Source organism: Aquarana catesbeiana, linkage group LG06 (assembly GCF_042186555.1).
Source record: "Aquarana catesbeiana isolate 2022-GZ linkage group LG06, ASM4218655v1, whole genome shotgun sequence".
Lineage (NCBI taxonomy): Eukaryota > Metazoa > Chordata > Amphibia > Anura > Ranidae > Aquarana > Aquarana catesbeiana.
This window is the reverse complement of record NC_133329.1, coordinates 260,972,789-260,999,433: the sequence shown is the minus strand read 5'-3', so window position 1 is coordinate 260,999,433 and position 26,645 is coordinate 260,972,789. Positions and strand designations below refer to the sequence as shown.

Below are 26,645 nucleotides of genomic sequence, written 5' to 3'. Positions count from 1 at the left end.
CCCCCACCCCCCCAAATACAAATGGCTTAAAGTAGAACTCCAGGCACATCTACAGAAAATGCCTAACCATAAAAAGTTACTTCTGGGCAGGTGTGTTAGATTGTAAATAGAAGCATAACCAGGCCATTTTTTGCTATTTGGCGCTGCCAAAATATCCCATAAACATATCCCATAAAAAAAATAAAAATAAATAAAATTCTTCATAAATTTAGGCCAGTATATATTCTGCTACATATTTTTAATAAAAAAAAAAAAAAAAAAAACACAATAAGTGCATATTAATTGGTTTGGACAAAAGTGTTTGCGTCTACAAACTATGGGATATTTTTATTTATTTTTCTAGTAATGGCGGTGATCAGCAACTTCTAGCTAGACTGCGCTATTGGGGCGAACAAATCGGACACCTGACACTTTTTGGGGACCAGTGATACTAATACTAGTATCTAGTATATTATACTAGTAGTAACTAGTATAATTTAGCACTGATCACTAGATGCTAGTGATCAGTGCTAAAAAAAATAAGCATGGTAACTGTACTGACACTAGCAGGGAAAGGGGTTAACATCAGGGGCGATCAAAGGGTTAAATGTATGCCTAGGTTGTGCTTACAAACAAATGTTATAGCATCTACAAACTATGGGATATGTACTGGACTTTTTCATTTTAAAAATATTAGTTGCTGTAGTTTCCAGCACATACAAATGTACGAATTTTTAAGACTGCTTCTATTTACAGTAGAAACACATCTGGCCAGCGGTGATTTTTTTTTTTTTTTTTACATTATTAGGAACTTATAAAGATGCCACTGAAATGAAAATGTTTAAAAAAAATGTATTTCGTTTTAAATACATTAACGTACATGTACGTTGACCTTTAAGAAGAGGTTTGCGGGCGCCTGCTGAGACCTCAGTGAGTGTGATTGCGGGTCCCGCGGACCCGATGTCCGAGGGGATACCTGTGATCGTCTCACGGAGAGGAAGAACTGGGAAATGCTAATGTAAACAAGCATTTCCCCGTTCTGCCTAGTGACAGGACACCGATCACCACTCCCTGTAATCAGGAGCGGTGATCAGTGTCATGTCACACATAGCCATGCCCCCCCACAGTTAGAATCACTCCCTTGGACATACTTAACCCCTATACTGCCCCTAGTGGTTAACCTCTTCACTACCAGTCACATTTACACAGTAATTAATGCATTTTTAATTGCACTGATTGCTGTATAAATGTGATTGGTCCCAAAATCGAGCCAAAAGTGTCCGACCTGTCTGCCATAAGGTCGCAGTCATGATAAAAAAAAAAAAAAAAAAAAAAAAAAAAAAAATCGCTGATTGCCGCCATTACTAGTAAAAAATACCATAAAACTAACCCCTATTTTGTAAATGCTATAACTTTTGCGGAAACCAATCAATAAACACGCTTATTGCGTTTTTTTGTTGTTTTTTTTTACCAAAAATATGTAGAAGAATACGTATCAGCCTAAACTGAGGAAAAAAAATGTTTTTTATATATTTTTTGGGGATATTTATTATAGCAAAAAGTAAAAAAGAATGCGTTTTTTTTCAAAATTGACGCTATTTTTTTGTTTATAGCGCAAAAAATAAAAACCGCAGAGGTGATCAAATACCTCCAAAAGAAAGATCTATTTGTGGGGAAAAGAGGATGTCAATTTTGTTTGGGAGCCACGTCACGCGACCGCGCAATTGTCAGTTAAAGCGGCGCAGTGCCGAATCGCAAAAAGTGCTCTGGTCTTTGGACAGCCAAATGGTCTGGGGCTTAAGTGGTTAATGTCTGAGGTTTACGACCACTTTAAGCTTTGGGAATGAAAGAAAGAAGCTGACTGGTTGCCATGTGCAGCTGCTCAAGATTCTGGTTTCCTCCGTATTTAGTAAATTATTTTCATAATATTGTCCAGAAGTGAGATGGGAAATTATGATATGAGATTTATCCCAATATTCTTAGAGGAGTAATGATGCCTCAACATTGATCTCTGGATAAAATCACACATTTTTAAACAAATGCCACATGATTTAAATGAGGGTACACCATAGATTAATAGTACACACCAGAGTTTGCACCTATACATTATATGGATAACTTAGTTAGCTTTAACCCATGATGAAAACATTGTATTGAATATAATATTGAATTGAATAAATCCAATTTTTTTTCCCAGAAGACTTAACAAGAAATTCCTAGTCTTGGCGCACTGTCCAATGGGCAGGTACAGTCAATGCTTAAACAAACATTCGATTATTCTATAGAAGTACCTTCCAGTCAGATGTGAGTAAATATTACAAACTACACCCTCTAGGCTAGTTCTTAGATAATGGGATTTTGGAAATAAAAATGGAAAGTTTAGAGAGGAATAGGATTTTCCTCACACTTGCAACTGTAGCCTCCCTGACGGTATTCCCGAGTGTGGCTCGGGGTTAAATTTCAGCACCATTAGCGGTAACCCCGAGCCACACTCGGGATTACATCTCAGGATCCTGGTGCAGGTTACTTACCTTGTCCCCAGGATCCTGCGATGTCCCACCGCACTGTCTGCGGGCTCCGTCCTCTGCCTGAAGCCTCTCTGTTCCAGGCTCCGTTACCTGCGAGCGTCGCAACGTACAGGGCGGAGCCTGGGGGCGGATTCAAAAAAATGTAAAATTCATAACACAGTACTGTAATCTGTATGAAATCATTTCACTTCCCTTTTGTCCCCAGTGCTTTGGCCCATGCCCTGCATGCAGTTTTATATTATATATACTGTTCTTTCTGCCTGGAAACTTGAGATTGTCCATAGCAACCAAAAAGTGTCTCTTTACGTCAAAAGTGGCTTTAGACCAGCTAGAAACAGCGATAGTAAATTAGAACACTTGCAGAATTGAGCTATAGTAAATCGTGGGGAAATTTATTTTTTTATTATTATATTATTATTTTTTTTAATTATTTATATTTATTATATTATAATTTATGATTTTGTGTTTCAAACTTCGTCATACCCGGGATATCTACTAGACTCTTGGTGGACAGATCTAAGTGTGTTATTGCTAAGAATTACAGACCTACAATATAAAACACCGAATCTCTATGCAAAATAATTGTACCGCTTTGAGACGCAAAAATCTGAAATAATCATACCGCCAGAGAGGTTAAGATCGTCACACTCACGGATCACCATCATCTCTTTCATACATCATGCTATCTTAACCTAAGATGCTTGATTGATCAATCTCTTTGAAAGCCTTCTGCACACCCTCTATGGGTCATCAGATCAATGGATTGGTACTGGTATGTCCAAAGGGTGGTGATAATGTGTACTCAGAATGGTCTAGAGTGGTTGGCAGGGTATGATGATGATGGGATAAATAGCTCGATCTCAGTGTTTGCTGACAACACAAAAATATGTAGGGCAATAACATGATAGAAGGATATATAAACTTTACAAGAGGACCTGAATAAATTCATGGAGAGGGCTTCTAGATGGCAAATGAAGTTTAATATTGGTAAATGTAAGGTAATGCACTTGTAATGTAAAAATATAAAACGCAAGTTACTCATTGGGGGGGAGGGGACACCAGGGGATTCCAGGATGGAGAAGGATCTAAGGGTCCTAGTAGAAAATAGACTGAGCAATAGCAGGCATTGTCAAGCTGCAGCTACCAAAGTCGGCAGAATATTAGCATGCATTAAAAAGGGAATGAATTCCAGGGATAAAATGAGCTACTTTAACAAAATTTGGTTTGGCCGCATCTGAAGTATTCCGTCCAGTTCTGGTCACCAATCCTCAGAAAGAATGTTATGGAGCTGGAAACAGTCCAGAGAAGGGCATCTAAATTAATATGGGGACTGGTTGACCTCAATTATGAGGAACTATTACAAGTGATAAAGGTATTCTCACTGGAGAAGAGATGCTGGGGAGGAGATAAGATGGCAATATACAAATATCTCAATGGTGATCCCAGCGTAAGCATGAAACTTTACAGTCCCAGGGAGTGTATGAGTACACAGGGCCATACGATGAGACTGGAAGAGAAGTGGTTTAACCTTAAAGGGGTTGTAAACCTTCGTGTTTTTTCACCTTAATGCATCGTAGAGAGCAGAAGAGCAGGTTCGGGGCCACTCTGTGCAAAACGAGCTGCACAGTGGAGGTAAGTATGATAGGTTTGTTTTTTTTGTTTTTTTAATCTTACCTTTACAATCACTTTAAGCTGCGTAGGGGGTTTTTCACTGTCAGGGCGGTAAGGATGTGGAACTCTCCCACAATCGGTGGTTTCGGCAGGAAGTATGGATAGTTTTAAAAGACCCTTGAACGTGCATCTTAGCAAAATTATGCAGGATTATGGGAAATTATTTTCTCCACACACACAAACCCCCTCCAACACAGGTTGAACTGGATGGACTATTATTGTCTTTATTCAACAATACCACCTATGTAACCATGTATGATTATATAATCCAACACCATTGTATATATTGGTAAAGTATAATTTAATTACTACGTTGCAAAATTCTCCTCACTTCTGAAGGTCAATGCATGTATATCTCATAATTCGCCACCTCAGTTATCAGGTAATGAATTCAAGTTGTTGTCTGACTAAGCTACTAGTGGTGGTGATACCATCTGAATAAAAAATACACTATTCAATCTATCTCAAGTTCCTAGACCTAAATCTTAAGTGTACCAATGATTTTTGTAGTTATGTGATTTTATTTAAACTGTGTAGGTCTTACGATAAAATCTGATTCATATATACGTGGTTGTTGGTGAGAGTCCGTATTTTGAGAATTTTATTGTACTATATATTATATGTATAAATCTCTACAGAGAGTAAATGGACACAGGAAATTAATCAAAGTCAATGTGGTTATATTTTTTAGCCACATGACCTCCGAAAGATTTACACCCTTCATGACCAGGCCATTTTATGCTATACGGCACTGTGTTCCTTTAACTGACAATTGTGCAGTCATGCAATGCTGTACATAAATTAAATTTTATGTCCTGTGATATTGCGGCGGACAATTTTACACTGATACTTGTCACTAATATAGTGATCGGTGCTAAAAATATGCACTGTCATTGTACTAACGACACTGGCTGGCAAGGGGTTAAACATCTAGGGCAATCAAGGGGTTAAATGTGTGCCTAACCAGTCTTTATGTTTACTATGTGGTGCTTTTACTAAGGGATGTGCTGGATTGTATTCCCTGTTTTGCAGAGAAACAAAATCCAGAACAACCCCGATGACAGGACAAAGCTCTGTCTTCTTTACATAGGCAGAGCTCTCATCTGTCAGTCTCCTCACTGATCAACTGTAGTCGGTGGACATCCATTGGCCGGCACCCGTTGATCGGCTTCTGCTGCAACTATTCACAGCAGAAGCGGCACGCTGGTGGCGCCCCTACCCGAAAATGCCACATCACATACTAGGTAAGCGATCCAGCGCAAGAGAGCCACACTGCCACTGCATAACTATGTTATGTGGTCGACAAGTGGATAATTTATTTTATGCCGTAGGGCTGGAGCCACTGACATAGATTAATTAGGTAATCAATACTGCAGACTTCCTGACACACTAAAGCCCTGTCTGTGCTTCCTCTGCTAACTTATTGGTACATAACTTGACTGGGCTCAGAACAGCTCACCGGCCATCTGCTATTTCTGAGGAGATAAACGGTCAAGCTGTCGGCTTGTTTTCTTGTGAATGACAGTGGCTGCAGAATAGTACCATCATTCACAAAAACACAAATCCACAACACAAGCCATATACTTGTCTGAAAAAGACTTGTGCAGTAGGTGATGTGTATTCAGAGTCTAGGATCAGTCAGGCCATCATTTTATGTACATGTAATTGAGCAGAGGAGGCACAGAGGTGCACATTTAGAAGGGGAGCTAGAAGCTGGCAGGAGAGAGGGAGTGTGGCATGTGTGGGCTCTGCATACGCTTTACGTCATGCTCCGCTGAGCTGTCACTCAGAGCTGCTGTCTCCTTCGTCCAATGTTGTTGGATAGCAGTGGGAGGAGGAGGGGCCATATATCCGGCAACGCTGCTCAGGAATCACAGCAGATTTAAATGGAAACAATTGGGAACAAGGAGACGGGGGGGTCCAGAGGTAGCGATAGTCAGCACGGAACATATTCCAGAGGGTAGTATTGTGGGCATTAGTGGTAGGTTGACTAAAGCACCTAAAAGTAAGTATAGTAACAAGTCCTGTTTGCAACCTAAGAACACCCAATAAAGAGACAGTATGCAACCGGTCTAAACTACGTGGCATGTTCACCAATGCCAGGAGTCTGGCGGACAAGATGGGAGAACTAGAGCTACTGTTGTTCGAGGAGGATTTAGATTTTGTAGGAATTTCAGAGACTTGGTTCAACAGCTCTCATGATTAGCTGGTAACCATTCAAGGGTATTCCATATATCGCAGGGATAGAGAGGGTAAAAAAGGGGGAGGTGTATGCCTGTATATCAAAAATCATGTACAAGCGAATGTGAGAGATGATATCACTAAGGGAGCAAAAGAGGAGGTGGAATCCTTATGGGTAGAGCTGCAAAGGGATGAAACTAAGGGGAATGTAATACTGAGAATATGCTATAGGCCCCCTAACCAGAGGGAGGAGGCGGAGGTGGCCCTCCTATCACAGTTTGGATTAGCGGCAAGGATGGGAAGTGTCATCATAATGGGGGATTTTAATTATCCAGACAGACTGGGTAGAAGGAACCGCGCATTCATCTAAGGCTCGCCAGTTCCAAAATGTCTTGCAGGACAATTTCATGGGTCAGATGGTAAACGCACCAACTAGGAACAAGTTACTAGACCTACCGATTACCAACAATACAGACTTGATCACGGATGTAGAAATACAGGGCAGTTTAGGAAACCGCGATCACAGGCCAATTAGTTTCAGTATAAATCACACTAATAGGAAACATAAGGGGAATACAAACTACAAGCATTGCTAGAAGATACAAATTGGAATAAAATCTTAGGAATAAAGAACACGGAGGAGAAATGGGTATGCTTTAAGAGCATATTAAATAAGGGAATTAGTGCATCCCAATGGGAAATAAATTTAAAAGAGCTAATAAAAGTCCTGGGTGGCTTAACTCCAAAAAATGCATATAAAAGCAAAGGAGAAGGCCTTCAAAAAATACAAAGCTGAGGGATCAACAGCATTCCAACTTTACAAAGAATGCAACAAGAAATGTAAGGGTGCAATCAGGGCGGCTAAGATAGAACATGAAAGGCACATAGCGGAGGAGAGTAAGAAAAATCCCAAGAAATTCTTTAAGTACATAAATAGTAAGAAAGGGAGGTCAGATCATATTGGTCCCATAAAGAATGATGAAGGGAATCTGGTTACTAAAGATGGAGAGATGGTGAAGGTATTGAATTTATTATTCTCCTTCACAAGAGAATCGGGGGGGGCTTCAGTAACCAAAACTGCAATGTTTATCCTCATGACACATCACAGGAAGCATCCTCATGGCTAACAGAGGACAGAATTAGAAATATGAATTGAAAAACATAACATTATTAAGTCACCGGGACCAGATGGCTTGCACCTGAGAGGCCTTAAGGAACTCAGTCAAGTAATTGCCAGACCATTGTTCCTAATTTTTACAGTCTACTGACTGGAATGGTACCAGCTGATTGGAGAAAAGCCAATGTAGAACCAATATTTTAAAAAAGGACCAAGATACATCCCTGGGAATTACAGACCAGTTAGCCTAACATCAATTGTATGCAAGCTCTTGGAGGGGATGATAAGGGACTATATACAAGATTTTAGCAATGACAACTGTATCATTAGAAGTAATCAGCATGGATTCATGAAGAATTGTTCTTGCCAAACCAATCTATTAACCTTCTATGAGGAGGTGAACTGCCATCTAGATAAAGGAAGGCCCGTAGACGTGGTGTATCTGGATTTTGCAAAAGCATTTGATACAGTTCCCCATAAACGTTTACTGTACAAAGTAAGGTCAGTTGGCATGGACCATAGGGTGAGCACATGGATTGAAAAGTGGCTACAGGGGCGAGTTCAGAGAGTAGTGATAAATGGGGAGTACTCGGGATGGGCAGGGGTGGAGAGTGGAGTCTCCCAGGGTTCTGTTCTGGGACCAATTTATTCATAAACGACCTGGAGGATGGGGTAAACAGTTCAATCTCTGTATTTGCAGACGATACTAAGGTAAGCAACACAATAACTTCTCTGCAAGATGTGGAAACCTTGCAAGAAGATCTGAACAAACGAATGGGGTGGGCAACTACACAGCAAATAAGGTTTAATGTGGAAAAATGTAGAATAATGCATTTGGGTGGAAAAAATATAAATGCAGTATACTCACTAGGGGGAGAACCTCTGGGGGAATCTAAGATGGAAAAGGACCTGGGGGTCCTAGTAGATGACAGGCTCAGGAATGGCATGCAATGCCAAGTTGCTGCGAGCAAAGCAAACAGAATATTGGCATGCATTAAGAAGGGGATTAACTCCAGAGATAAAACAATAATTCTCCCACTCTACAAGACTCTGGTTCGGCCGCACCTTGGGTATGCTGTCCAGTTCTGGGCACCAGTTCTCAGGAAGGATGTGCTGGAACTGGAGAGAGTCCAGAGAAGGGCAACAAAATGAATAAAGGGCCTGGAGGACATTAGTTATGAGGAAAGGTTACGAGCACTGAACTTGTTCTCTCTGGAGAAGAGACGCTTGAGAGGGGATATGATTTCAGTGTACAAATACCGTACTGGTGACCCCACAATAGGGATAAAATGTTTCTGCGTAAGGGAATTTAATAAGATACGCGGCCATTCACTAAAATTAGAAGAAAAGCAGTTTAACCTTAAAGTGAGTAGAGGGTTCTTTACTGTAATGCCGCGTACACACGATTGCACATTCCAACAACAAAATCCATACATTTTTACCGACGGATGTTGGCTCAAACTTGTCTTGCATACACACGGTCACACAAATCTTGTCGGAAATTCCAAACTTCAGGAACGTGGTGACGTACAACACCTACGACGGCACTAGAAAAGGGAAGTTCAATACCAAATGAGCCACCCTTTGTTCTCCTTCTGCTAATCTCGTGTTAGTAGAAGTTTGGTGAGAGACGATTCGCGCTTTTCAGCCTCACGCTTTTCCGATCGTTACTGCTCTTCAGTTTGTGCTTGTGGGTTTGTATCTGGTTTTCAGTGCTTGCCCCCCCAAAGCGCACACAAGGTCCGTATAAAATATATGGAGTATTTTGCGGGTAGGGGGGCCATTGATATGCCAGAAAATGTTTAATAAACATTTTACAAAAAATGTTTTTAATTAAACTAATAAATAATTTAATAAAAAAATAATAATAATAATAAAATAATTTATTTGATACATGAGGTGACAATTTCTTCTTCAGCGAACTATTATTATGTTGTGGGTCTGCTACACACACACACCTTGTTTTTGTTGTTAATGTATGTAATGCATTACTGTTAAAAATATACATCATTTTCAGCACCATGAATGAATTTTGCAGAGTCATGAAAATGGCATGATTGTGGCATATTATAAAGCACTGTGGGAGTTATTTACTAAAGGAAAAAGTGCAAAACTGCAAAAGTGCACTTGAAACTGCACTGAAAGTGCACTTGTAGTGCAAAGTGGTTTAGCCTTTAGTAAATAACCCCCATTTTAGTGTAAACACCAACTTAGTCCAAAAAATGATATTGAGCGCTGAAAGAAGAAACCACACATTGTTGAGTAGAAAACTTTTTACTTTACGTACATTCACATGTACGTTAGAAAATGTTTTTTGAACAAACCAACATATTTTAGTAATAACATTTTTGTTTTTGACAGTACAAATAGCCTTTTTGTGTTAAAATAGGCATGTTTAAAACCATAAAACAATACACAACTCAGGAACTTACAAAGTTCAACTTTGACAAAGTGAAGGCAATATCAGACATTAGTATGTCTAAACTGATCTTGCCTTCATCAGATGAGGTGATGTCACCCCTGTGAAAGCCAAATTTTGAAGATGCACACAAATTGAGAGTCAAAATGGGGATTTCCCTCCTGATCCCATGCCTAATGTCAACATGTGCTAGCTCCCAGCATGGGGGATCAATGGAAGTTTTTCGGGGGTGCAACCCCTTCCTCTCATCTACTTTATTTGCGAGGAAGGGGTTGCACCCCCAAAAAGGCGTACCTTGATATCCCGTGATGGCAGATAGCACACATTGACACACTGTGTGCACCTTCAAAATTAGGCTTTCTAAAAAATATTGAAAATGTGTGAAAATACTAAAAATATAAATAAACTAGAAGAATTTTGTGTTTTTTTTTTAGATTCTGCCTAAAACATCAATGATGTTTTTGAGTCCTTTTTCCACATCATTGATGTCTTCCTTGATCTTTTGTAAATCACGATTGCACACCATGATCTCCCCGATGAGGACGTGTGCACTTGAACTTGTGAAAGGCAAATCTTCTTCCACAACATCCACATCACCTAAAATTAAAAAACACACCATGTATTATAAATATGCAGGCATACATCTATTACCTGAAGCTGTGGTCTCAGACACTCACCTGTTGTGGTCACTATTTCTCCCACTTCATAAACCTCTCCTTCCTCCACATCTTCTGGTTGTGGTGTGGGGATTTCCTTTTCTTTAGGAGGTTGTGGGTTCCTGGTGTCCTCAGATGTCCCCAGTCTTTTCTCCCCTATGTGAATAAAAAAAAGGTATACTTAGCACACAGATATTTGAGGCCAGAAATAGTAACATGAAATATTGCTTGGAAGCGTCGTACAATTGTCTTTTTTGGCAGAGTTCCAAGCTGAAGACATTATTTTTTTCCCTTTCTAAAGCTGGAATGCTTACCTTTTTTATACAATTTTTCACACATGGAGACACCCCTAGTATCCATTGGAGCACCTGTGTGGGACACCCTAAAAAGTTTGTTCTCGTATCCGACACTAGTGCTCCTGCGTCCAGATGTGTAAACAGCTGCTGAATGTCCTCTCCTTACACTGAATCAAGTTTGCATTTCATTCTGGTACCAACCCATCTAGACAACAATGTCATAAACTTATTTTAATACAAATAGGCTTGAACAAATGTAGTTAACCTGTATCTGCCAAAAATATTGTATTAGTGGGCGAACAAACAATGTTTACTACGAACGATTACTGTGCCCACGAACCTGAAATTTGCCATTTTAAACTGTACAACAGTAAATAAAAGCACATGGAGCAGCATGCAAGTAATAATAATAATAAGAAGAAGAAGAACACACAACAACTATTTACTTTTTTGAAGAACTCTCTTGATCTTTCTGTACTGATCCTTTTCCCTCAATTTCAGGTCTGACCAGCGTTTCCTCAATTGATCCTTGGATCGTCCTACCCCAAAATTTCTGTGCAGACTTTTCACAACTTTAGCCATGATCTTGGTCTTTCTGACATTTGGGTTTGGGTAAGGTCCATGCTTCCCATCATAGTCAGCCCTCATCAAGATGTCCACCATCTCTATAAAGGAGATATTTGAGGCCTTAAATCTCCTCTGGGATCGGAACATTTGCGGCTCCAGGCTTTCATGGTTGCTGCTCTCCTCTGCATGCACTTGCTCTTTCTCCGCCATGTGCTCTCCCCCTGCGCCGATAGACAAGGGGCGGGGAATAGACTAGAAAGAATGTCAGGGGCGGGCAGAGTTTCATGCACGCGCAGTGTATATAAAGCGTAACACGCATGCGTTGCACGTATGATCTGTGAGAGGAGGAAGGAGTATCGGAAGCGCCGATCGTTAGAAAGAAGGTAGAATTTTAACTTGGTGCATCAGTGGCTTATACTGATTATAGACTGAGGCCTATATTTGGTCAAGATTAGGAGAGTTTAGCCTGACATTAGGGCTTGTCTTGTGTTGTGTCTTGCTGAGAAAATGGATCTATTGAATGATCAGGACTTTATCCCCATATTCATTGATATGTACAGGAAGCTGCCCTGTCTGTGGCAAGTAAACCACCCCTTTCATAACAATAAAACAAATAGGAAGGCAGCGCTGGATCAATTTTTGGAATTTGTGAAGCCGGTGATCCTCATGGCAGACATCCCCTATTTGAAGGCCCTAATTGGTGGAATGAGGAGCACTTATAATAGGGAGCACAAGAAGGTCCAGGATTCCCAGAGATCAGGAGCTGCAGCAGATGACATTTATGTACCCAGGCTGTGGTACTATGACAGACTGCATTTTCTGGCGGGCCAGACTGAACCCAGGCCAGCACTCTCCAGTCTTCCTTCAAGGTTTTCGATGTCCAACCTGGGCCTTCCAGCCAGGAAGAAGTGGAGGAGCCCAGCTTGAGCCAGGTATAGCATTGTTCAACATATTTCTAGTCAAATATTTAATGATGTTATCTAGATGTTATTATTGATTAGTAATTTCTGATTTTACAAAGTGTTTTACATATCAATAGACAGTAGTGGCCACAAATGATTGGGACAAGAATGAAAAATGCTGGGGTTAGAATGATAGTCTTTTCTATTTATTAACATTCAATTTGCAACAGACATGAGCTGAAAATTGTGTGTGATTGATGAACCAAAAACTAAAACTATGTCCTTTTTTCATACACAGGAAAGTCTCAACCAGGAGGAGGCTGTGGAAAGTGGCAGCCACTAGGTGGCCGGGCCCAGTAGCCTGCCCGAATCCCAGGTCCCTCCCCTCCGCCTTCCAAAAAAACGTCCCAGGAAGAGGAGTAACCTGGAGGAGGCAGCACTTGGCCTATTTCAGAAGGCTATTGCGGAACCTCCAATATACCCTCAGAACCCCCCCAATACTCAAGAGGACTATGCCTACATGGCCACCTGCAAAATGCAGGAAATGGAGGAGGGCCAACGCCTCTTATGTGAGGAAGTTATGTTACAAGCCCTAAATAAGGGGTTGGGGGGCGAATTCACAAGCCAAAGCCACGTTTGTGAGTTCAACCATGGTCCTCCTCCTCCTGCCATAACTACAACAGCAGAGTCACAGCCTGGAAGCAAGCGTGGAAGGAAGCATGGAAGGAAGACAAAGTGATGGCCTGGGTTCAGTCTGATCTGATAAAAGATGCAGGCTGTGGTAAAACCACAGCCTGGGGACAGATATGTCATCTGCTGCTGTTCCCGATCTCTTGTAGTCCTGGACCGGATTGTGCTTACTATTATAAGGACTCCTCAGGCCACCAATTTTGACTGTAAAATAATTGATGTCTGCCCTGGGGTACAAAGGCTTCCCAAATTTCACCAGTTTCTCCAGCGTTGCCTTCCTCTGTATTTTGTTATGACCCATAATAAATGGCTATTTATTTTTCACAAATACTTGCCTATGTGTTTTACTTCAAAAAGGACAGTTTGTTTGTGAGTAGGCAGGTACATTTCAAAAATACAATGTCAAATTAACAAGGGACACCAACACCAACCTCCTTGAGGTTAAAAAATACAAGATAATAATGGTGTTGTGGTAACTTGACACAAAACGAAAGAAAAAATTATGGAGATCATTATTAAAAAAAAAGAAAAAGTAGGAGATCTGGATAAAAACAATATAAACAAACATTCTAAACATTATGGAGATCTGACGGAAAAAAAAAATAAAATTATTCATGAGATCACGAAAAATAATAAAGAAATCAGTTTGTCAGAACTCTGTGAATATCAGCAGCAAAACAACTTCATTATTCTAGCATTATAAAGAAGAAGAGAATGCACTGCATTAAAAGATTTTAAAATTTGCAGCGTGAGGGATGTGCTATCTCCATTACAAACGCTAGTTTTACCAGAACGAGCGCTTCCGTCTCATACTTGATTGAGAGCATGCGTGGAACTTTGTGCGTTGGAATTGTGTACACATGATCGGAATTTACGAGAACGGATTTTGTTGGAAAATTTGAGATCCAGATCTCAAATTTTGTGTGGCGGAAATTCGGATGGAAAATGTTAGATGGAGCCTACACACAGTCGGAATTTCTGACAACAAGCTCCCTTCGAACATTTTCTGTCAGAAAATCCGACCGTGTGTATGGGGAATTAGGGCATTTAGGATGTGGAATTCCCTTCCACAGGCAGTGGTTTCAGCGGGGAGCATTGATTAATTAAAAAAAACTATTAGGCACCTGAATGACCACAACATACAGGGATATACAATGTAATATTGACATATAATCACACACATAGGTTGGACTTGTGTCTTTTTTCAGCCTCGCCTACTATGTAACTATGTAACTAAGTGCTTTGTGCACTGGGTCCTCTGGTGAATTTGACAAACATTTTATACTTGTGGATATATTTTAAGACTATCAAAAGCAATGAGCAAAAGCAGTGAATCCATTGCTAATCCACCACTTAAAACTACTTGGGACATCACCCCCTTGTGCAAATAGGGGGCATGTCACAAGACTTAACAATGGTAGGTGGAGTTAGATAAAGCCTCAAAATAATTTTTATGGAATCTCATACTTTGAGATAATGGCTTAAAGATGGGGCCAACCCTGCCAACCGCATATTTTGCCCTAGTCAAGGTAATTAATATATGGCAATAGGGTCACAGTCCACCATGTCTGAGAATTAAAATTGGGGTTTCTTTGTGCACATGGAGGAAGGGCGGCTGGGCTATGTGGACTGCCCTATAAGAATTGAATAGTATTGGAACTCCCATGTCTTTTATTTTGTGTCAATAAAGGATAGCTTTATTCACTTTGGGTCAAAGACAGATATGCTGCAGGCAGCAGGGCTGGATGCTGCATATGTGCCTCCCAGGAGCACAAAAACTCTGGGATTTGACGCACAGGGGCTAAACGCTCAGTGTGCACAAGTTGTTTGGGTGAAGACTTGGCTATGAAAAACTTGCTCCAGGTCTAAAAGAAATTTTTTGTGTATGTGTCCTTTTCGCCTAGGTATCTAATTTATCTAAGGCATTGATAGCGAACCTTGGCACTCCAGATGTTTTGGAACGACATGAAATTCAAAACACATGGGGTGCCAAGGTTCACTATCACTGATCTAAGGGCATGTCCTAATGTAAAAATAATTTGACTTTTTTCAGTCTACGGGGTGCAGATTGTAACCATTTTCCCACCATTCGATTTCTATATGCCTTTATGCCCAAAATACAGAGATGTTCTTACTTGTAAAAATTTACATTGTGGACCTCCCTTCTGGTGGGGTAGGTTATAGATTTTTGAGAGTCATTAGACTTGTTTAATAGAAGTGAAACAAAATTGTGAGTTTTGTCTTTTGAGTTCTCCGAGTTGACTTTATACATGAGAGAGATCTTCTTTCTGAGGATGGTGAGAGAATTTTAGCTTGTGAGATTTGTAGGGAAAATGTTATAGGGTGACCAGTTACTTTGCTCATAATGCCCCGTACACACGGTCGGATTTTCCGATGGAAAATGTCCAATAGGAGCGTATTGTCGGAAATTCCAACCATGTGTGGGCTCCATTGGACATTTTCCATCGGATTTTCCGACACACAAAGTTTGAGAGCAGGCTATAAAATTTTCCGACAACAAAATCCGATTGCGTCAATTCCGACCGTGTGTGGCCTGTTCCGACGCACAAAGTGCCACGCATGCTCAGAAGAAATTCTGAGACGGAACAGCTCGGTCTGGTAAACTTAGCGTTCGCAATGGATACAACACTTTCGTCACGGTGCAATGTTAAAAATGATTTAATACAGCGCACTCTCTTCTTCTTTATAATGTGAGAAGAATGAAGTAGTTTTGCTGCTCATATTCACACAGACTTCTCACAAACTTCTTTCTTTATTATTTATCGGGATTCCCTTAATATATTTTGATTTGTCACATCTGACAAAAGTATTTTTGTGTTTTTTTTTTTTTTTAAAGGCAGATTTTTATTTTTATTTTTAGGTTTGTATTTTTTTAAGGCTGATCTTTGTTTTATTTTATTTTTAGTTTTACTCCAGAATATTTTTGTGTGTGTTTTGTGTGTCAAGTTACCACAACACCATTGATATATTATATTATTTAATCTCAAGGAGGTTGTTTGGTGTTGGTGTCCCTTGTTAATTTCACATTGTACTTTAGAAATGTACCTGAATCCTCACAAACAAACTGTCCTTTTTGAAGGAAAACACACATAGGAGAGTATAATTGAAACCAAAAATCCTTTATTAAGGGCTCAGAACCAAAGAAAGAGGGAGGCAACGCTGGAGAAACAGCAGAAATTGGCGAAGCCTTGGACCCCCAGGGCAGACATCAATTCTTTAACATCAAAATTGGTGGCCTGAGGAGTCCATATGTAAGGGAGTGCAGTCTGGTCCAGAAGTCCCAGAGATCCGGAAAGTAGCAGATGATATCTATGTCCCCAGGCTGTGGTACCACAAGAGGCTGCATCTTTTGTCAGACCAGACTGAACCCAGGTCATCACTTTCTGGTCTTCTTTCCACGCTTCCTTCCCGGCTGTGGCTCTGCTGTTGGAGATGTGGCAGGAGGAGGAGTAGGACCTGGAGGAGGAGGAGGACTAGTAGGACCTGGAGGATGAGGAGGAGAAGGAGAAGTAGAAGGACCTGGAGGAGGAGGAGGAGGACCATGTGTGAGGTCACAAATGTGGGTAGCAGATGTTATTTGGCCCCTCAACCCCTTATTGAAAGCTTCCAAAATTAATGACTCACACATGAGTTGTTGGCCCTCCTCCATCCGCTGCATTTTACAGGCAATTATGCCAGCAAAGTCCTCCTCCACAGTGTGGGGGGCTGTCAGGGCCTCTGTAGCCTTCCAAAAGAGGTCTATGGCAGCCTCCTCCAGGGTACTCCTCTTCCTGCCACTTTCTCTTTGCGGGTGTAGGGGAGGGACCTGGATATCAGGCAGCCTGCTCGGCCCGGCCACCTTCTGGCTGAGACCTCCCTGTGTATGAAAAAGGGACATGGTTTTAGTTTCTGCATCATCAATCACAATCATAAATTAGTACTCCAAACTAACATCTAGTTAACATCATTGATTGGACAACCTGAACTATTTAGAGGAATGCTATACCTGGCTCAAGCTGGGCTCCTCCACATGTTGCTGCCTGGAAGGCCCAGGATGGGCGTCAGAAGCCTCAGCTGGGGGGGGAAGAAAGACTGGAGAGTGATGACCTGGGTTCAGTCTGGCCTGCCAGAAAATGCAGCCTGTCATAGTACCACATCCTGGGGACATAGATGTCATCTGCTGCTCCGGATCTCTGGGAATCCTGGACCTTCTTGTGCTCCCTTAGATAAGTGCTCCTCAGGCCACCAATTAGGATCTTCAAATAGGTCATGTCTGCTGTGGGGATCACCGTCTTCACAAATTCCAGCAATTGATCCAGTGCTGCCTTCCTCTTTGTTTGGTTCTTATAATGTGGGTGGTTTATCTCCCAAAGACAAGGCAGCTCCCTGAACATATCTATGAAGATTGCCATAAAGTCGGTATCTTTCAAGATATCCATTTTCACTGCAAGACACAACACAAGACAAACCCTAATGTCAGGCAAAACTCTCCTAATCTAGTTACAATATAGGCCTCAATCTAGAAGCAGTATAGGCCCAAGTTTGGCTCTTACCTTCGTTATCACGATCGGCGCCTCCGATACTCCTTCCCCCGCTCACAGATCGTACGTACTACGCACGCGTGTTACGCTTTATACACACTGCGCATGCGTGTAACACCGCCCGCCCCTGAAGTTCTTTCTAGTCTATTCCCTGCCCCTTTTCGTTCGGCGCAGTGGGTGAAGAGCACATGGCGGAGTCAGAGCAGGTGCGTGCTAATTATAGCAACGAGGAGGAGGAAGAGGAAAGCCCGGATCCAGAAACATCCCGATCCAGAAGGAGACGATTTAAGGCCTCAAATATGTCCTTTGGTGAGATGTTGGAGATGGTCGACATCCTGAAGAAGGCCGACAATGATGGAAAGTATGGACCTTACCCCAACCCCAATATCAGAAAGTCTGCACCGGAATTTCAGGGTACGACGATCGAAAGATCAGCTCAGGAAGCGGTGGTCGGACCTGAAATTAAGAGAGCCCGAGCAGTACAGAAAGATCCGGAGAGTGCTGCAAAAAAGTAAGTAGTTGTGCTGTGTTCCTATTCTTTTTGTCTTTATTATGTTCGTGCTGCTCCATGTGCTTTTCTTAAGTGCTGTACAGTTTAAAATGGCAACTTTCATGTTCATGGGCACATTATTCGTTCGTATCAAACACTTTTCTTTCGGCCTATAAAACACCATTGTTTAGGCCATATGCATCTGCCCACATTTCTTAGGGCCTACTTGTATGAAAAATATTTGGTTGTGTAGATAGGTTTGTTACTAGAATGAAATGCAAACTAGATTCTGTGTAAGGAGAGGACACTCAGCAGCTGTTTTCACATCTGGACGCTTGAGGACTAGTGTGGGACACCAGAACACCATTTTTATTAGGGGGCCCACACAGGTGCTCCAGTGTATACTATAGGGGGGTCTCCATCTGTGAAGCTTGTACAAAACAGGTAAAGTCTTGAAGCTTGACAACGGACAATAAAAATTCTACATCTTGGAACTCTGCAAAAATAGACAATTGTACACCACTTCCAAGCAATGTTTCATCTTTATATTTCGGCCATCAAATATCTGTGTGCTAATTATACCATTTTTGTTTTACATAGGGGAGAAAAGACTCGGAGGACACCCCTCATCCGAGGAGACCAGAGACCCCCCACCTCAGGAAGAAGGGGAAATACCCCCAACCCAAGAAGAGCAGGAGGAGGAAGAAGACGTGGTGGAAATTGGCACCACAACAGGTGAGTGTCTGCGACCACAGGCTCAGGTAAGAGATGGATGCCGGCATATTTATAATACCTGTTTTTTTGTGGTTTTCTATCTTTTTAGGTGATCGTGATGTTGTGGATCCAGGGCATTTCACCTCGGAAAGTGCACAGGTCCTGATTGGGGAGATCATGGGGTGTAATTTAGCTTTGGAAAACATCAAGAAAAACATCAATGATGTTATTCAAAAAAATAATAACATCATTGATGTTTTGGGGAGAGTTTAAAACCCCTCCAAATCCCTTTGTTTTTTTGTGTGCTACAATGTTAAAAATGTTTTAGCGATTTTTAGAAAAGCCAAATTTTGAGGATGCACACAGTGTGTCCACATGTGCTATCTGCCATCACGGGAGATCAATGGACGCGTTTTAGGGGTGCAACCCCTTCCTCAATAATAAAGTAGCTGAGAGGAAGGGGTTGCTCCCCCAAAACACGTCCCTTGATCCCACGTGATGGCAGCTAGCACATGTTGACATTCGTAAATTGGTGTGCATCTTCAAAATTTGGCTTTTCCAGGGGTGACTTCACCCCATCTGAACGCAATATCAAACACAGTTCCTAAATACTCATGTCTGATATTGCCTTCAAGTTTTACCATATGTGAACTTTGTAAGTTCAAGATTTGTGTCTTTCTTGTTGTTTTGAAACATGCCTGTTTTATCTTAAATGGACATTTCTATTTTTGATAATGCCACCCCAAAAATTTTTATACAATAAACATGTTGGTTTGTTTTAAAAACCTTTTCTAAATGCACCTGTGATTGTGCAGGTATTAAAAAGATTGTTAATCAAGAATTTGTGGATTATTGTCTCAACGCTACAACACTTTTGTGGTGATGTAATTGCTGCTTTCTGTGACAATGGGTGTTATTTCCTAAGGGCAAATCCACTTTGCACTACAAGTGCAGTTTCAGTGCATTTTCAAGTGCACTTGTAGTGCAAAGTGTATTTGCCTTTAGTAAATAACACCCAACAGTGCTTTGTATAAGGTTACACAATCACGCCATTTTCAGGACTCACCACATTTCGGTCAGGGTCAGCTAAAATAAACACAAGCAGTAAATGTCACCAAAGATTTGCTTAATATTTTTTAATTTGATCAAGGTTTCACAAATTGTCTGGCATATTGATGGCCCCCCTACCCACAAAGAACTCAAGGTATCTTAGCCGGACATCACGGCCACTCAGGGAGGGCAAGCCAGGACGGCCACTTTCAAGCGCCGTCAGGTTTGTTTCATTTATAATTCTGGCCTCAGGCCCAACTGAGCCAGCATAGTTGGCAGAATGTTGCCGTAAAAAGTTATGTAGAACACAGCACGCCAGGATTATATGATTCAGTTTATACTCCGCCATATAGATGGGTGTAAGAAATAGGTGGAGCCGGCTGGCCATGATTCCAAATGTGTTCTCCACCACTCTTCTGGCTCTGGCCAGCCGGTAATTATAAACTCTCTGTTCCGGGGTGAGGGTCCTCATTGGGAATGGCTGCATAAGATGGTCCCCCAGCGCAAATGCTTCATCCTCAACGAAGACGAATGGGAGTCCTTCCACATTCTCTTCTGGAGGTGGCAAGTCCAAGCTGCCATTCTGGGGATGCCTGTAAAACTCCGTCTCCGATGTCCGATGACTCCACCATCGGACATCCGGCCATTCTTCCCCACGTCCACATACAGGAACTTGTAATTAGCCGACACCACCACCAACATCACAATACTATTGAACTCCTTGTAATTATAATAGTATGACCCCGAGTTGGGTGGTGGGATGATGTGGACTAGGGATGAGCCGAACACCCCCCTGTTCGGTTCGCACCAGAACATCGCACGTTCGAACACGCGAACACCGTTAAAGTCTATGGGACACGAACATGAATAATCAAAAGTGCTAATTTTAAAGGCTTATATGCAAGTTATTGTCATAAAAAGTGTTTGGGGGCCTGGGTCCTGCCCCAGGGGACATGGATCAATGCAAAAAAAGTTTTAAAAATGGCCGTTTTTTTCAGGAGCAGTGATTTTAATAATGCTTAAAGTCAAACAATAAAAGTGTAATATCCCTTTAAATTTCGTAGCTGGGGGGTGTCTATAGTATGCCTGTAAAGGGGCACATGTTTCCTGTGTTTAGAACAGTCTGACAGCAAAATGACATTTGGAAGGAAAAAAGCCATTTAAAACTACTCGCGGCTATTGCATTGCCGGTCCGACAATACACATAGAAGTTCATTGATAAAAACGGCATGGGAATTCCCCACAGGGGAACCCCTAACCAAAATTTTTTTAAAAAAATGACGTAAATTCCATACCAGGCCCTTCAGGTCTGGTATGGATATTATGGGGAACCCCGGCCAAAATTAAAAAAAAAATGAAAAGGAAAAGAGGGGGGGACGAGAGAGCGCCCCCCCTCCTGAACCGTACCAGGCCACATGCCCTCAACATTAGCCCCCCAAAACACCTTGTCCCCATGTTAATGAGGACAAGGGCCTCATCCCCACAACCCTGGCCGGTGGTTGTGGGGGTCTGCGGGCGGGGGGCTTATCGGAATCTGGAAGCCCCCTTTAACAAGGGGACCCCCAGATCCCGGCCCCCCCCTGTGTGAAATGGTAAGGGGGCCTACTATTTCACTAAAAAACTGTCAAAAATGTTAAAAATGACGAGACAGTTTTTGACAATTCCTTTATTTAAATGCTTCTTCTTTCTTCTATCTTCTATCTTCCTTCATCTTCTGGTTCTTCTGGCTCTTCCTCCGGCGTTCTCGTCCAGCATCTCCTCCGCGGCATCTTCTATCTTCTTCTCCTCGGGCCGCTCCGCACCCATGGCATGGGGGGAGGCTCCCGCTCTTCTCTTCATCTTCTTCTCCTCTTCATCTTCTTCTTCTTCTTTTCTTCTCTTCTTCATTTTCTTCTCCGGGCCGCTCCGCATCCATGCTGGCATGGAGGGAGGCTCCCGCTGTGTGACGGCGTCTCCTTGTCTGATGGTTCTTAAATAATGGGGGGCGGGGCCACCCGGTGACCCCGCCTCCCTCTGACGCACGGTGACTTGACGGGACTTCCCTGTGACGTCACAGGGAAGTCCCATGCGTCAGAGGGGGCGGGGTCACCGGGTGGCCCCGCCCCCGTTATATAAAAACCGTCAGACGAGGAGACGCCGTCACACAGCGGGAGCCTCCCTCCATGCCAGCATGGAAAGAAGAAGAAGGAAGAAGGAAGAAGGAAGAAGGAAGAAGGAAGAAGGAAGAAGGAAGAAGGAAGAAGGAAGAAGGAAGAAGGAGGAAGAAGAAGAAGAAGAAGAAGAAGAAGAAGAAGAAGAAGAAGAAGAAGAAGTCTTGTCATTTTTAACATTTTTGACAGTTTTTTAGTGAAATGGTAGGTACCCCCTTACCATTTCACACGGGGGGGCGGGATCTGGGGGTCCCCTTGTTAAAGGGGGCTTCCAGATTCCGATAAGCCCCCCGCCCGCAGACCCCCACAACCACCGGCCAGGGTTGTGGGGATGAGGCCCTTGTCCTCATCAACATGGGGACAAGGTGTTTTGGGGGGCTACCCCAAAGCACCCTCCCAATGTTGAGGGCATGTGGCCTGGTACGGTTCAGGAGGGGGTGGGGGCTTCTCTCTCGTCCCCCCCTCTTTTCCTGCGGCCTGAAAGGTTGCGTGCTCGGATAAGGGTCTGGTATGGATTTTTGGGGGGACCCACGCCGTTTTTTTTTTTTTGGCGTGGGGTTCCCCTTTTCGGGTCTGGTATGGAATTTAGGGGGACCCCCACGTCATTTTTTTAAAAAATTTTGGCAGGGGTTCACCTTAATATCCATACCAGACCTGAAGGGCCTGTTATGGAATTTAGGGGGACCCCCACGTCATTTTTTTTTTAAATTTTGGTTCGGGGTTCCCCTGTGGGGAATTCCCATGCCGTTTTTATCAATGAACTTCTATGTGTATTGTCGGACCGGCAATGCAATAGCCGCGAGTAGTTTTAAATGGCTTTTTTCCTTCCAAATGTCATTTTGCTGTCAGACTGTTCTAAACACGGGAAACATGCGCCCCTTTACAGGCATACTATAGACACCCCCCAGCTACGAAATTTAAAGGGATATTACACTTTTATTGTTTGACTTTAAGCATTATTAAAATCACTGCTCCTGAAAAAACAGCCGTTTTTAAAACTTTTTTTTGCATTGATCCATGTCCCCTGGGGCAGGACCCAGGTCCCCAAACACTTTTTATGACAACTTGCATATAAGCCTTTAAAATTAGCACTTTTGATTTCTCCCATAGACTTTTAAAGGGTGTTCCGTGGCATTCGAATTTGCCGCGAACACCCCAAATTGTTCGCTGTTCGGCGAACTTGCGAACAGCCAATGTTCGAGTCGAACATGAGTTCGACTCGAATGCGAAGCTCATCCCTAATGTGGACGTGTTTCCCATCAATTACCCCTCCGCAGTTAGGAAAGTCCCACCGCTGGGCAAAGTGGGAGGCCACAGTCTGCCATTCCTGTGGCGTGGAAGGAAACTGTGGAGGAAACAAAAAAAATTTGTCTTTTTGCACATTAAAACATGGAAAGCAGATTAGACACAAACATTCTTGGCCAACATCAAGATAACATTTATTAATGGGAATTTTTAAACACAAAGTATAAGGTACACCTATCAGATTCCCCCTCCCCCCTCTCATGGGTCATTTCTAACATTATGGGGGGGGGGGGATCTTGGACAGGTAACCCTCTCCACTTCATTGAGAGATGAATGCCTAAATAATGGGTATTACTTGGAACAGCCCCTCCTTAGTTACACTATTGGCAGACCACTGGACAGGTAAGAAGTGTCATAATACAAAGATATAAATACACACTGTACACATTTGAGCACATTTGGACATTCTGCTATTACCTATCAAGATAATAATAGGATACAAAAACTTTAAACAGTACCATTTGAAAGTATACAGGCAGGCCCTTGCACTACATGCTTTGGGGAATTCATCCATAAATCTGACCATAAAAGAGGTGGGTATAGTGTGTATGGGTTTGGCAAAGTCAGCAGATAGATGATTGAGGATAGATAGAGAATTGGGATCAGCTGACTTAGCAGTTGGGGGGAGGGAGGGTTAAAAATGATTTGGGGACACCACAAAAAAAAGCCTCTGGCACTCTGCCTAAATTTAATGCACAAATCAGATTTCTAAACATTTTAGGGGGTGTTTGGGGTAAAGCACTACTATGGAGCTGATAAAATACATTGTTAAGTGACTACATGATGTGAATATAGGGCAGGAGAGCATGCTGGGGAGGTAAGTGAAGGCAAATATGTATGAAGGACAAAAAAACCCCATAAAATTCCAGCATGCATGCAGGGGACATTCACGGCATATTACAATCATGGTAATTAGGGAATGAGGAAAGAAATACAATACATTAGCAAACATTATATACAATAAAATGTGATATTAAAGGATAAAAATCTTACCTTCATATACTCCTTCTGCAGGACCTAAATGATGGCAGAACAGGTCTCTGGGATAATGATTCCCAGAGCCTGGGGGGAGATGTCTGTCGAGAACTTCAAGTCCTGCAGGCTTCTCCCCATCGCCAAGTACCGCAGGGTAGTGATGAGCCTCTGCTCCGGAGTGATGGCTTGCCTCATGCAGGTATCCTGCCTGCTGATATAGGGGGTCAACGAAGCTAACAAACGGTGAAATACGGGGTCCGTCATCCGGAGAAAGTTCCTGAGATCATCAGGATTATTCTCACGGATCTCACGGAGCAAAGGCATATGACAGAACTGATCACGCTGAAGCAACCAATTCTTGGTCCATGAACTCCTCCCCACCCTGTTCATGGACTGGACTTGTGTCAAGGTCAGGACCCCAACACCAAGCCCCCGCACAGCACAAACTCTACGAGGAGTACGTATACGCAACATGGCTAAACGGTCGGCTGCTCAGAACGAAGTAACAGAACGCACTGAAGGCCTGTGAAGAGCGACCTGAAAAACAGTAACAAACGAACAAGAACACAATGACTATAAGTCACGTGGAACTTGCTTGCACGCACTGAAGAGCAGATACAAACCCACCACAAACTGAACCGCAGAAAACGATCTGAAAGCCACGAGTCTGAAAAAGCGCGAATCGTCTCTCACCAAACTTTTACTAACACGAGATTAGCAAAAGGAGCCCAAAGGGTGCCGCGCTTGGTTCTGAAATGGCCTTTTCTAGTCTCGTCGTACGTGGTTGACGTCACCGCGTTCTTGGCGATCGGAAATTCCGACAACTTTGTGCGACCGTGTGTACGCAAAACAAGTTTGAGCCAACATCCGTCGGAAAAAATCCTAGGATTTTGTTGTCAGAATGTCCGATCGTGTGTACGGGGCATAACAGTTTCACTCTCTAATATTGAAGGGATGTTGGGATGGTATATAGTAAGTTTGTCAAAACTTGTGAAATGTTATTAGTTTGTGTTGCTGATCACACAAGCTAGAAATTAACTCCTTTAATCCCTACTCGTAGAAAAAAAAAATAGATTGGAGTCCTTGGGGAAATACTAGGAAGGAGTTCAATGGCATCATTGGAGAGCCTGCTCCTGTGTAAAAAGTGGTTTCCTAGCTACATCTATGCAATAATCTCTCATTAAAATATTTTTTTTCATGCAGTGAGATTATATCAACAGGATTTTCAAAACCATCTCTTCGCTAATGTGGAATTTGCAACAATAGACTACTCTCAGATAGTCCCACTTCTGTTTCATCTGACAAATTTCTGCAATAATTCTGATGTGCTATTACCTTACTATATACTTGTCACTTATTGTTACTTTGTCGATTTGTGAAAAAAGTTAATAAAGTGTCAATTATAAAAAAAAAAAAAAAAAATCTTTTGGCAAGTGGTGTTTTTATGATTCCCTTGAGTGATTGGGATAGTGCCAATTGTTTGTCTAGCTCTACATCAGTATATTAGAAGGCTGTGTTAATCCAGTTACAAACATGCCTAAACAGGCCTGCTAAATTATATAGTGTAATGTTATTTGAAATGTTATTCTGTTAACAGAAATACCTAAAATGTGAAGAAAAAAAAATGGTCCCTTAAGTCAATCATGCAGTACAAAAAACGATATGCCAAAGTTAAAGTGACCCCAAAGAGTTTGACAGCTGACCTGTATAGTGATCTAAAGATAGCCATACGTGAGGGTTTCAAACTAATGTTTATAAAAAAAAAAATCTTGTCAGAACATTCAAAAATTCCAACTAGATAATATTGTTTGAAAGTACCTAACAATTTTACACGTACAATAATTAATGTTGGTGGATGGAGAACAGCATGACCTCCTCCTATGCTTGGTGGATTTATTGGTACCACATCCTTTAATATTACATAAGCATATAGAAGAAAAAAAAAACCAAGAAGAACAAAGATAAGTAGAACTTTAATGGTACCACACCATTAGTTAAAAAATTGTATTTTTATTATTACAGCATACAAAAATGTGTTGAAATCCCACAGAAAGGATAAATTGCACATCTAACAAGAACGTGTTCTCACATGTTATAAACTCCATATAGAAAGTTAAATAGTGATAACTCCACAGTAGATGACCAACAGTATATCATCATGACCATTTCTTCGATGCATTTCACAGGAAACAAAATGACAAAATGTGCAAATCAATAAAAAAATTGTAAACCAGCAAGCCCCGTAGACAAATGGACTTCAACACCCACCGCTTCCTGTCAAGATGCGAGAATGGTTCAATGGACAATATCTTACAGTCATCCAACTTTCTAACTCATATTTAGGGTTTAGATAAAAGGTAAAATCTGCCACAGCTCTCTATGTCAGTTGATTTGCAAAAACCAGGCAGAGTGTT

General features: G+C 41.9%; 1 protein-coding gene across 1 annotated transcript in view; it reads right to left on the bottom strand.

Annotated features, from left to right (window-relative positions):
- LOC141146729 (aldehyde oxidase-like) overlaps nt 1-26,645 on the bottom strand; it is a 433,392-nt gene that overhangs the window by 12,943 nt on the left and 393,804 nt on the right. The window lies entirely within an intron of this gene.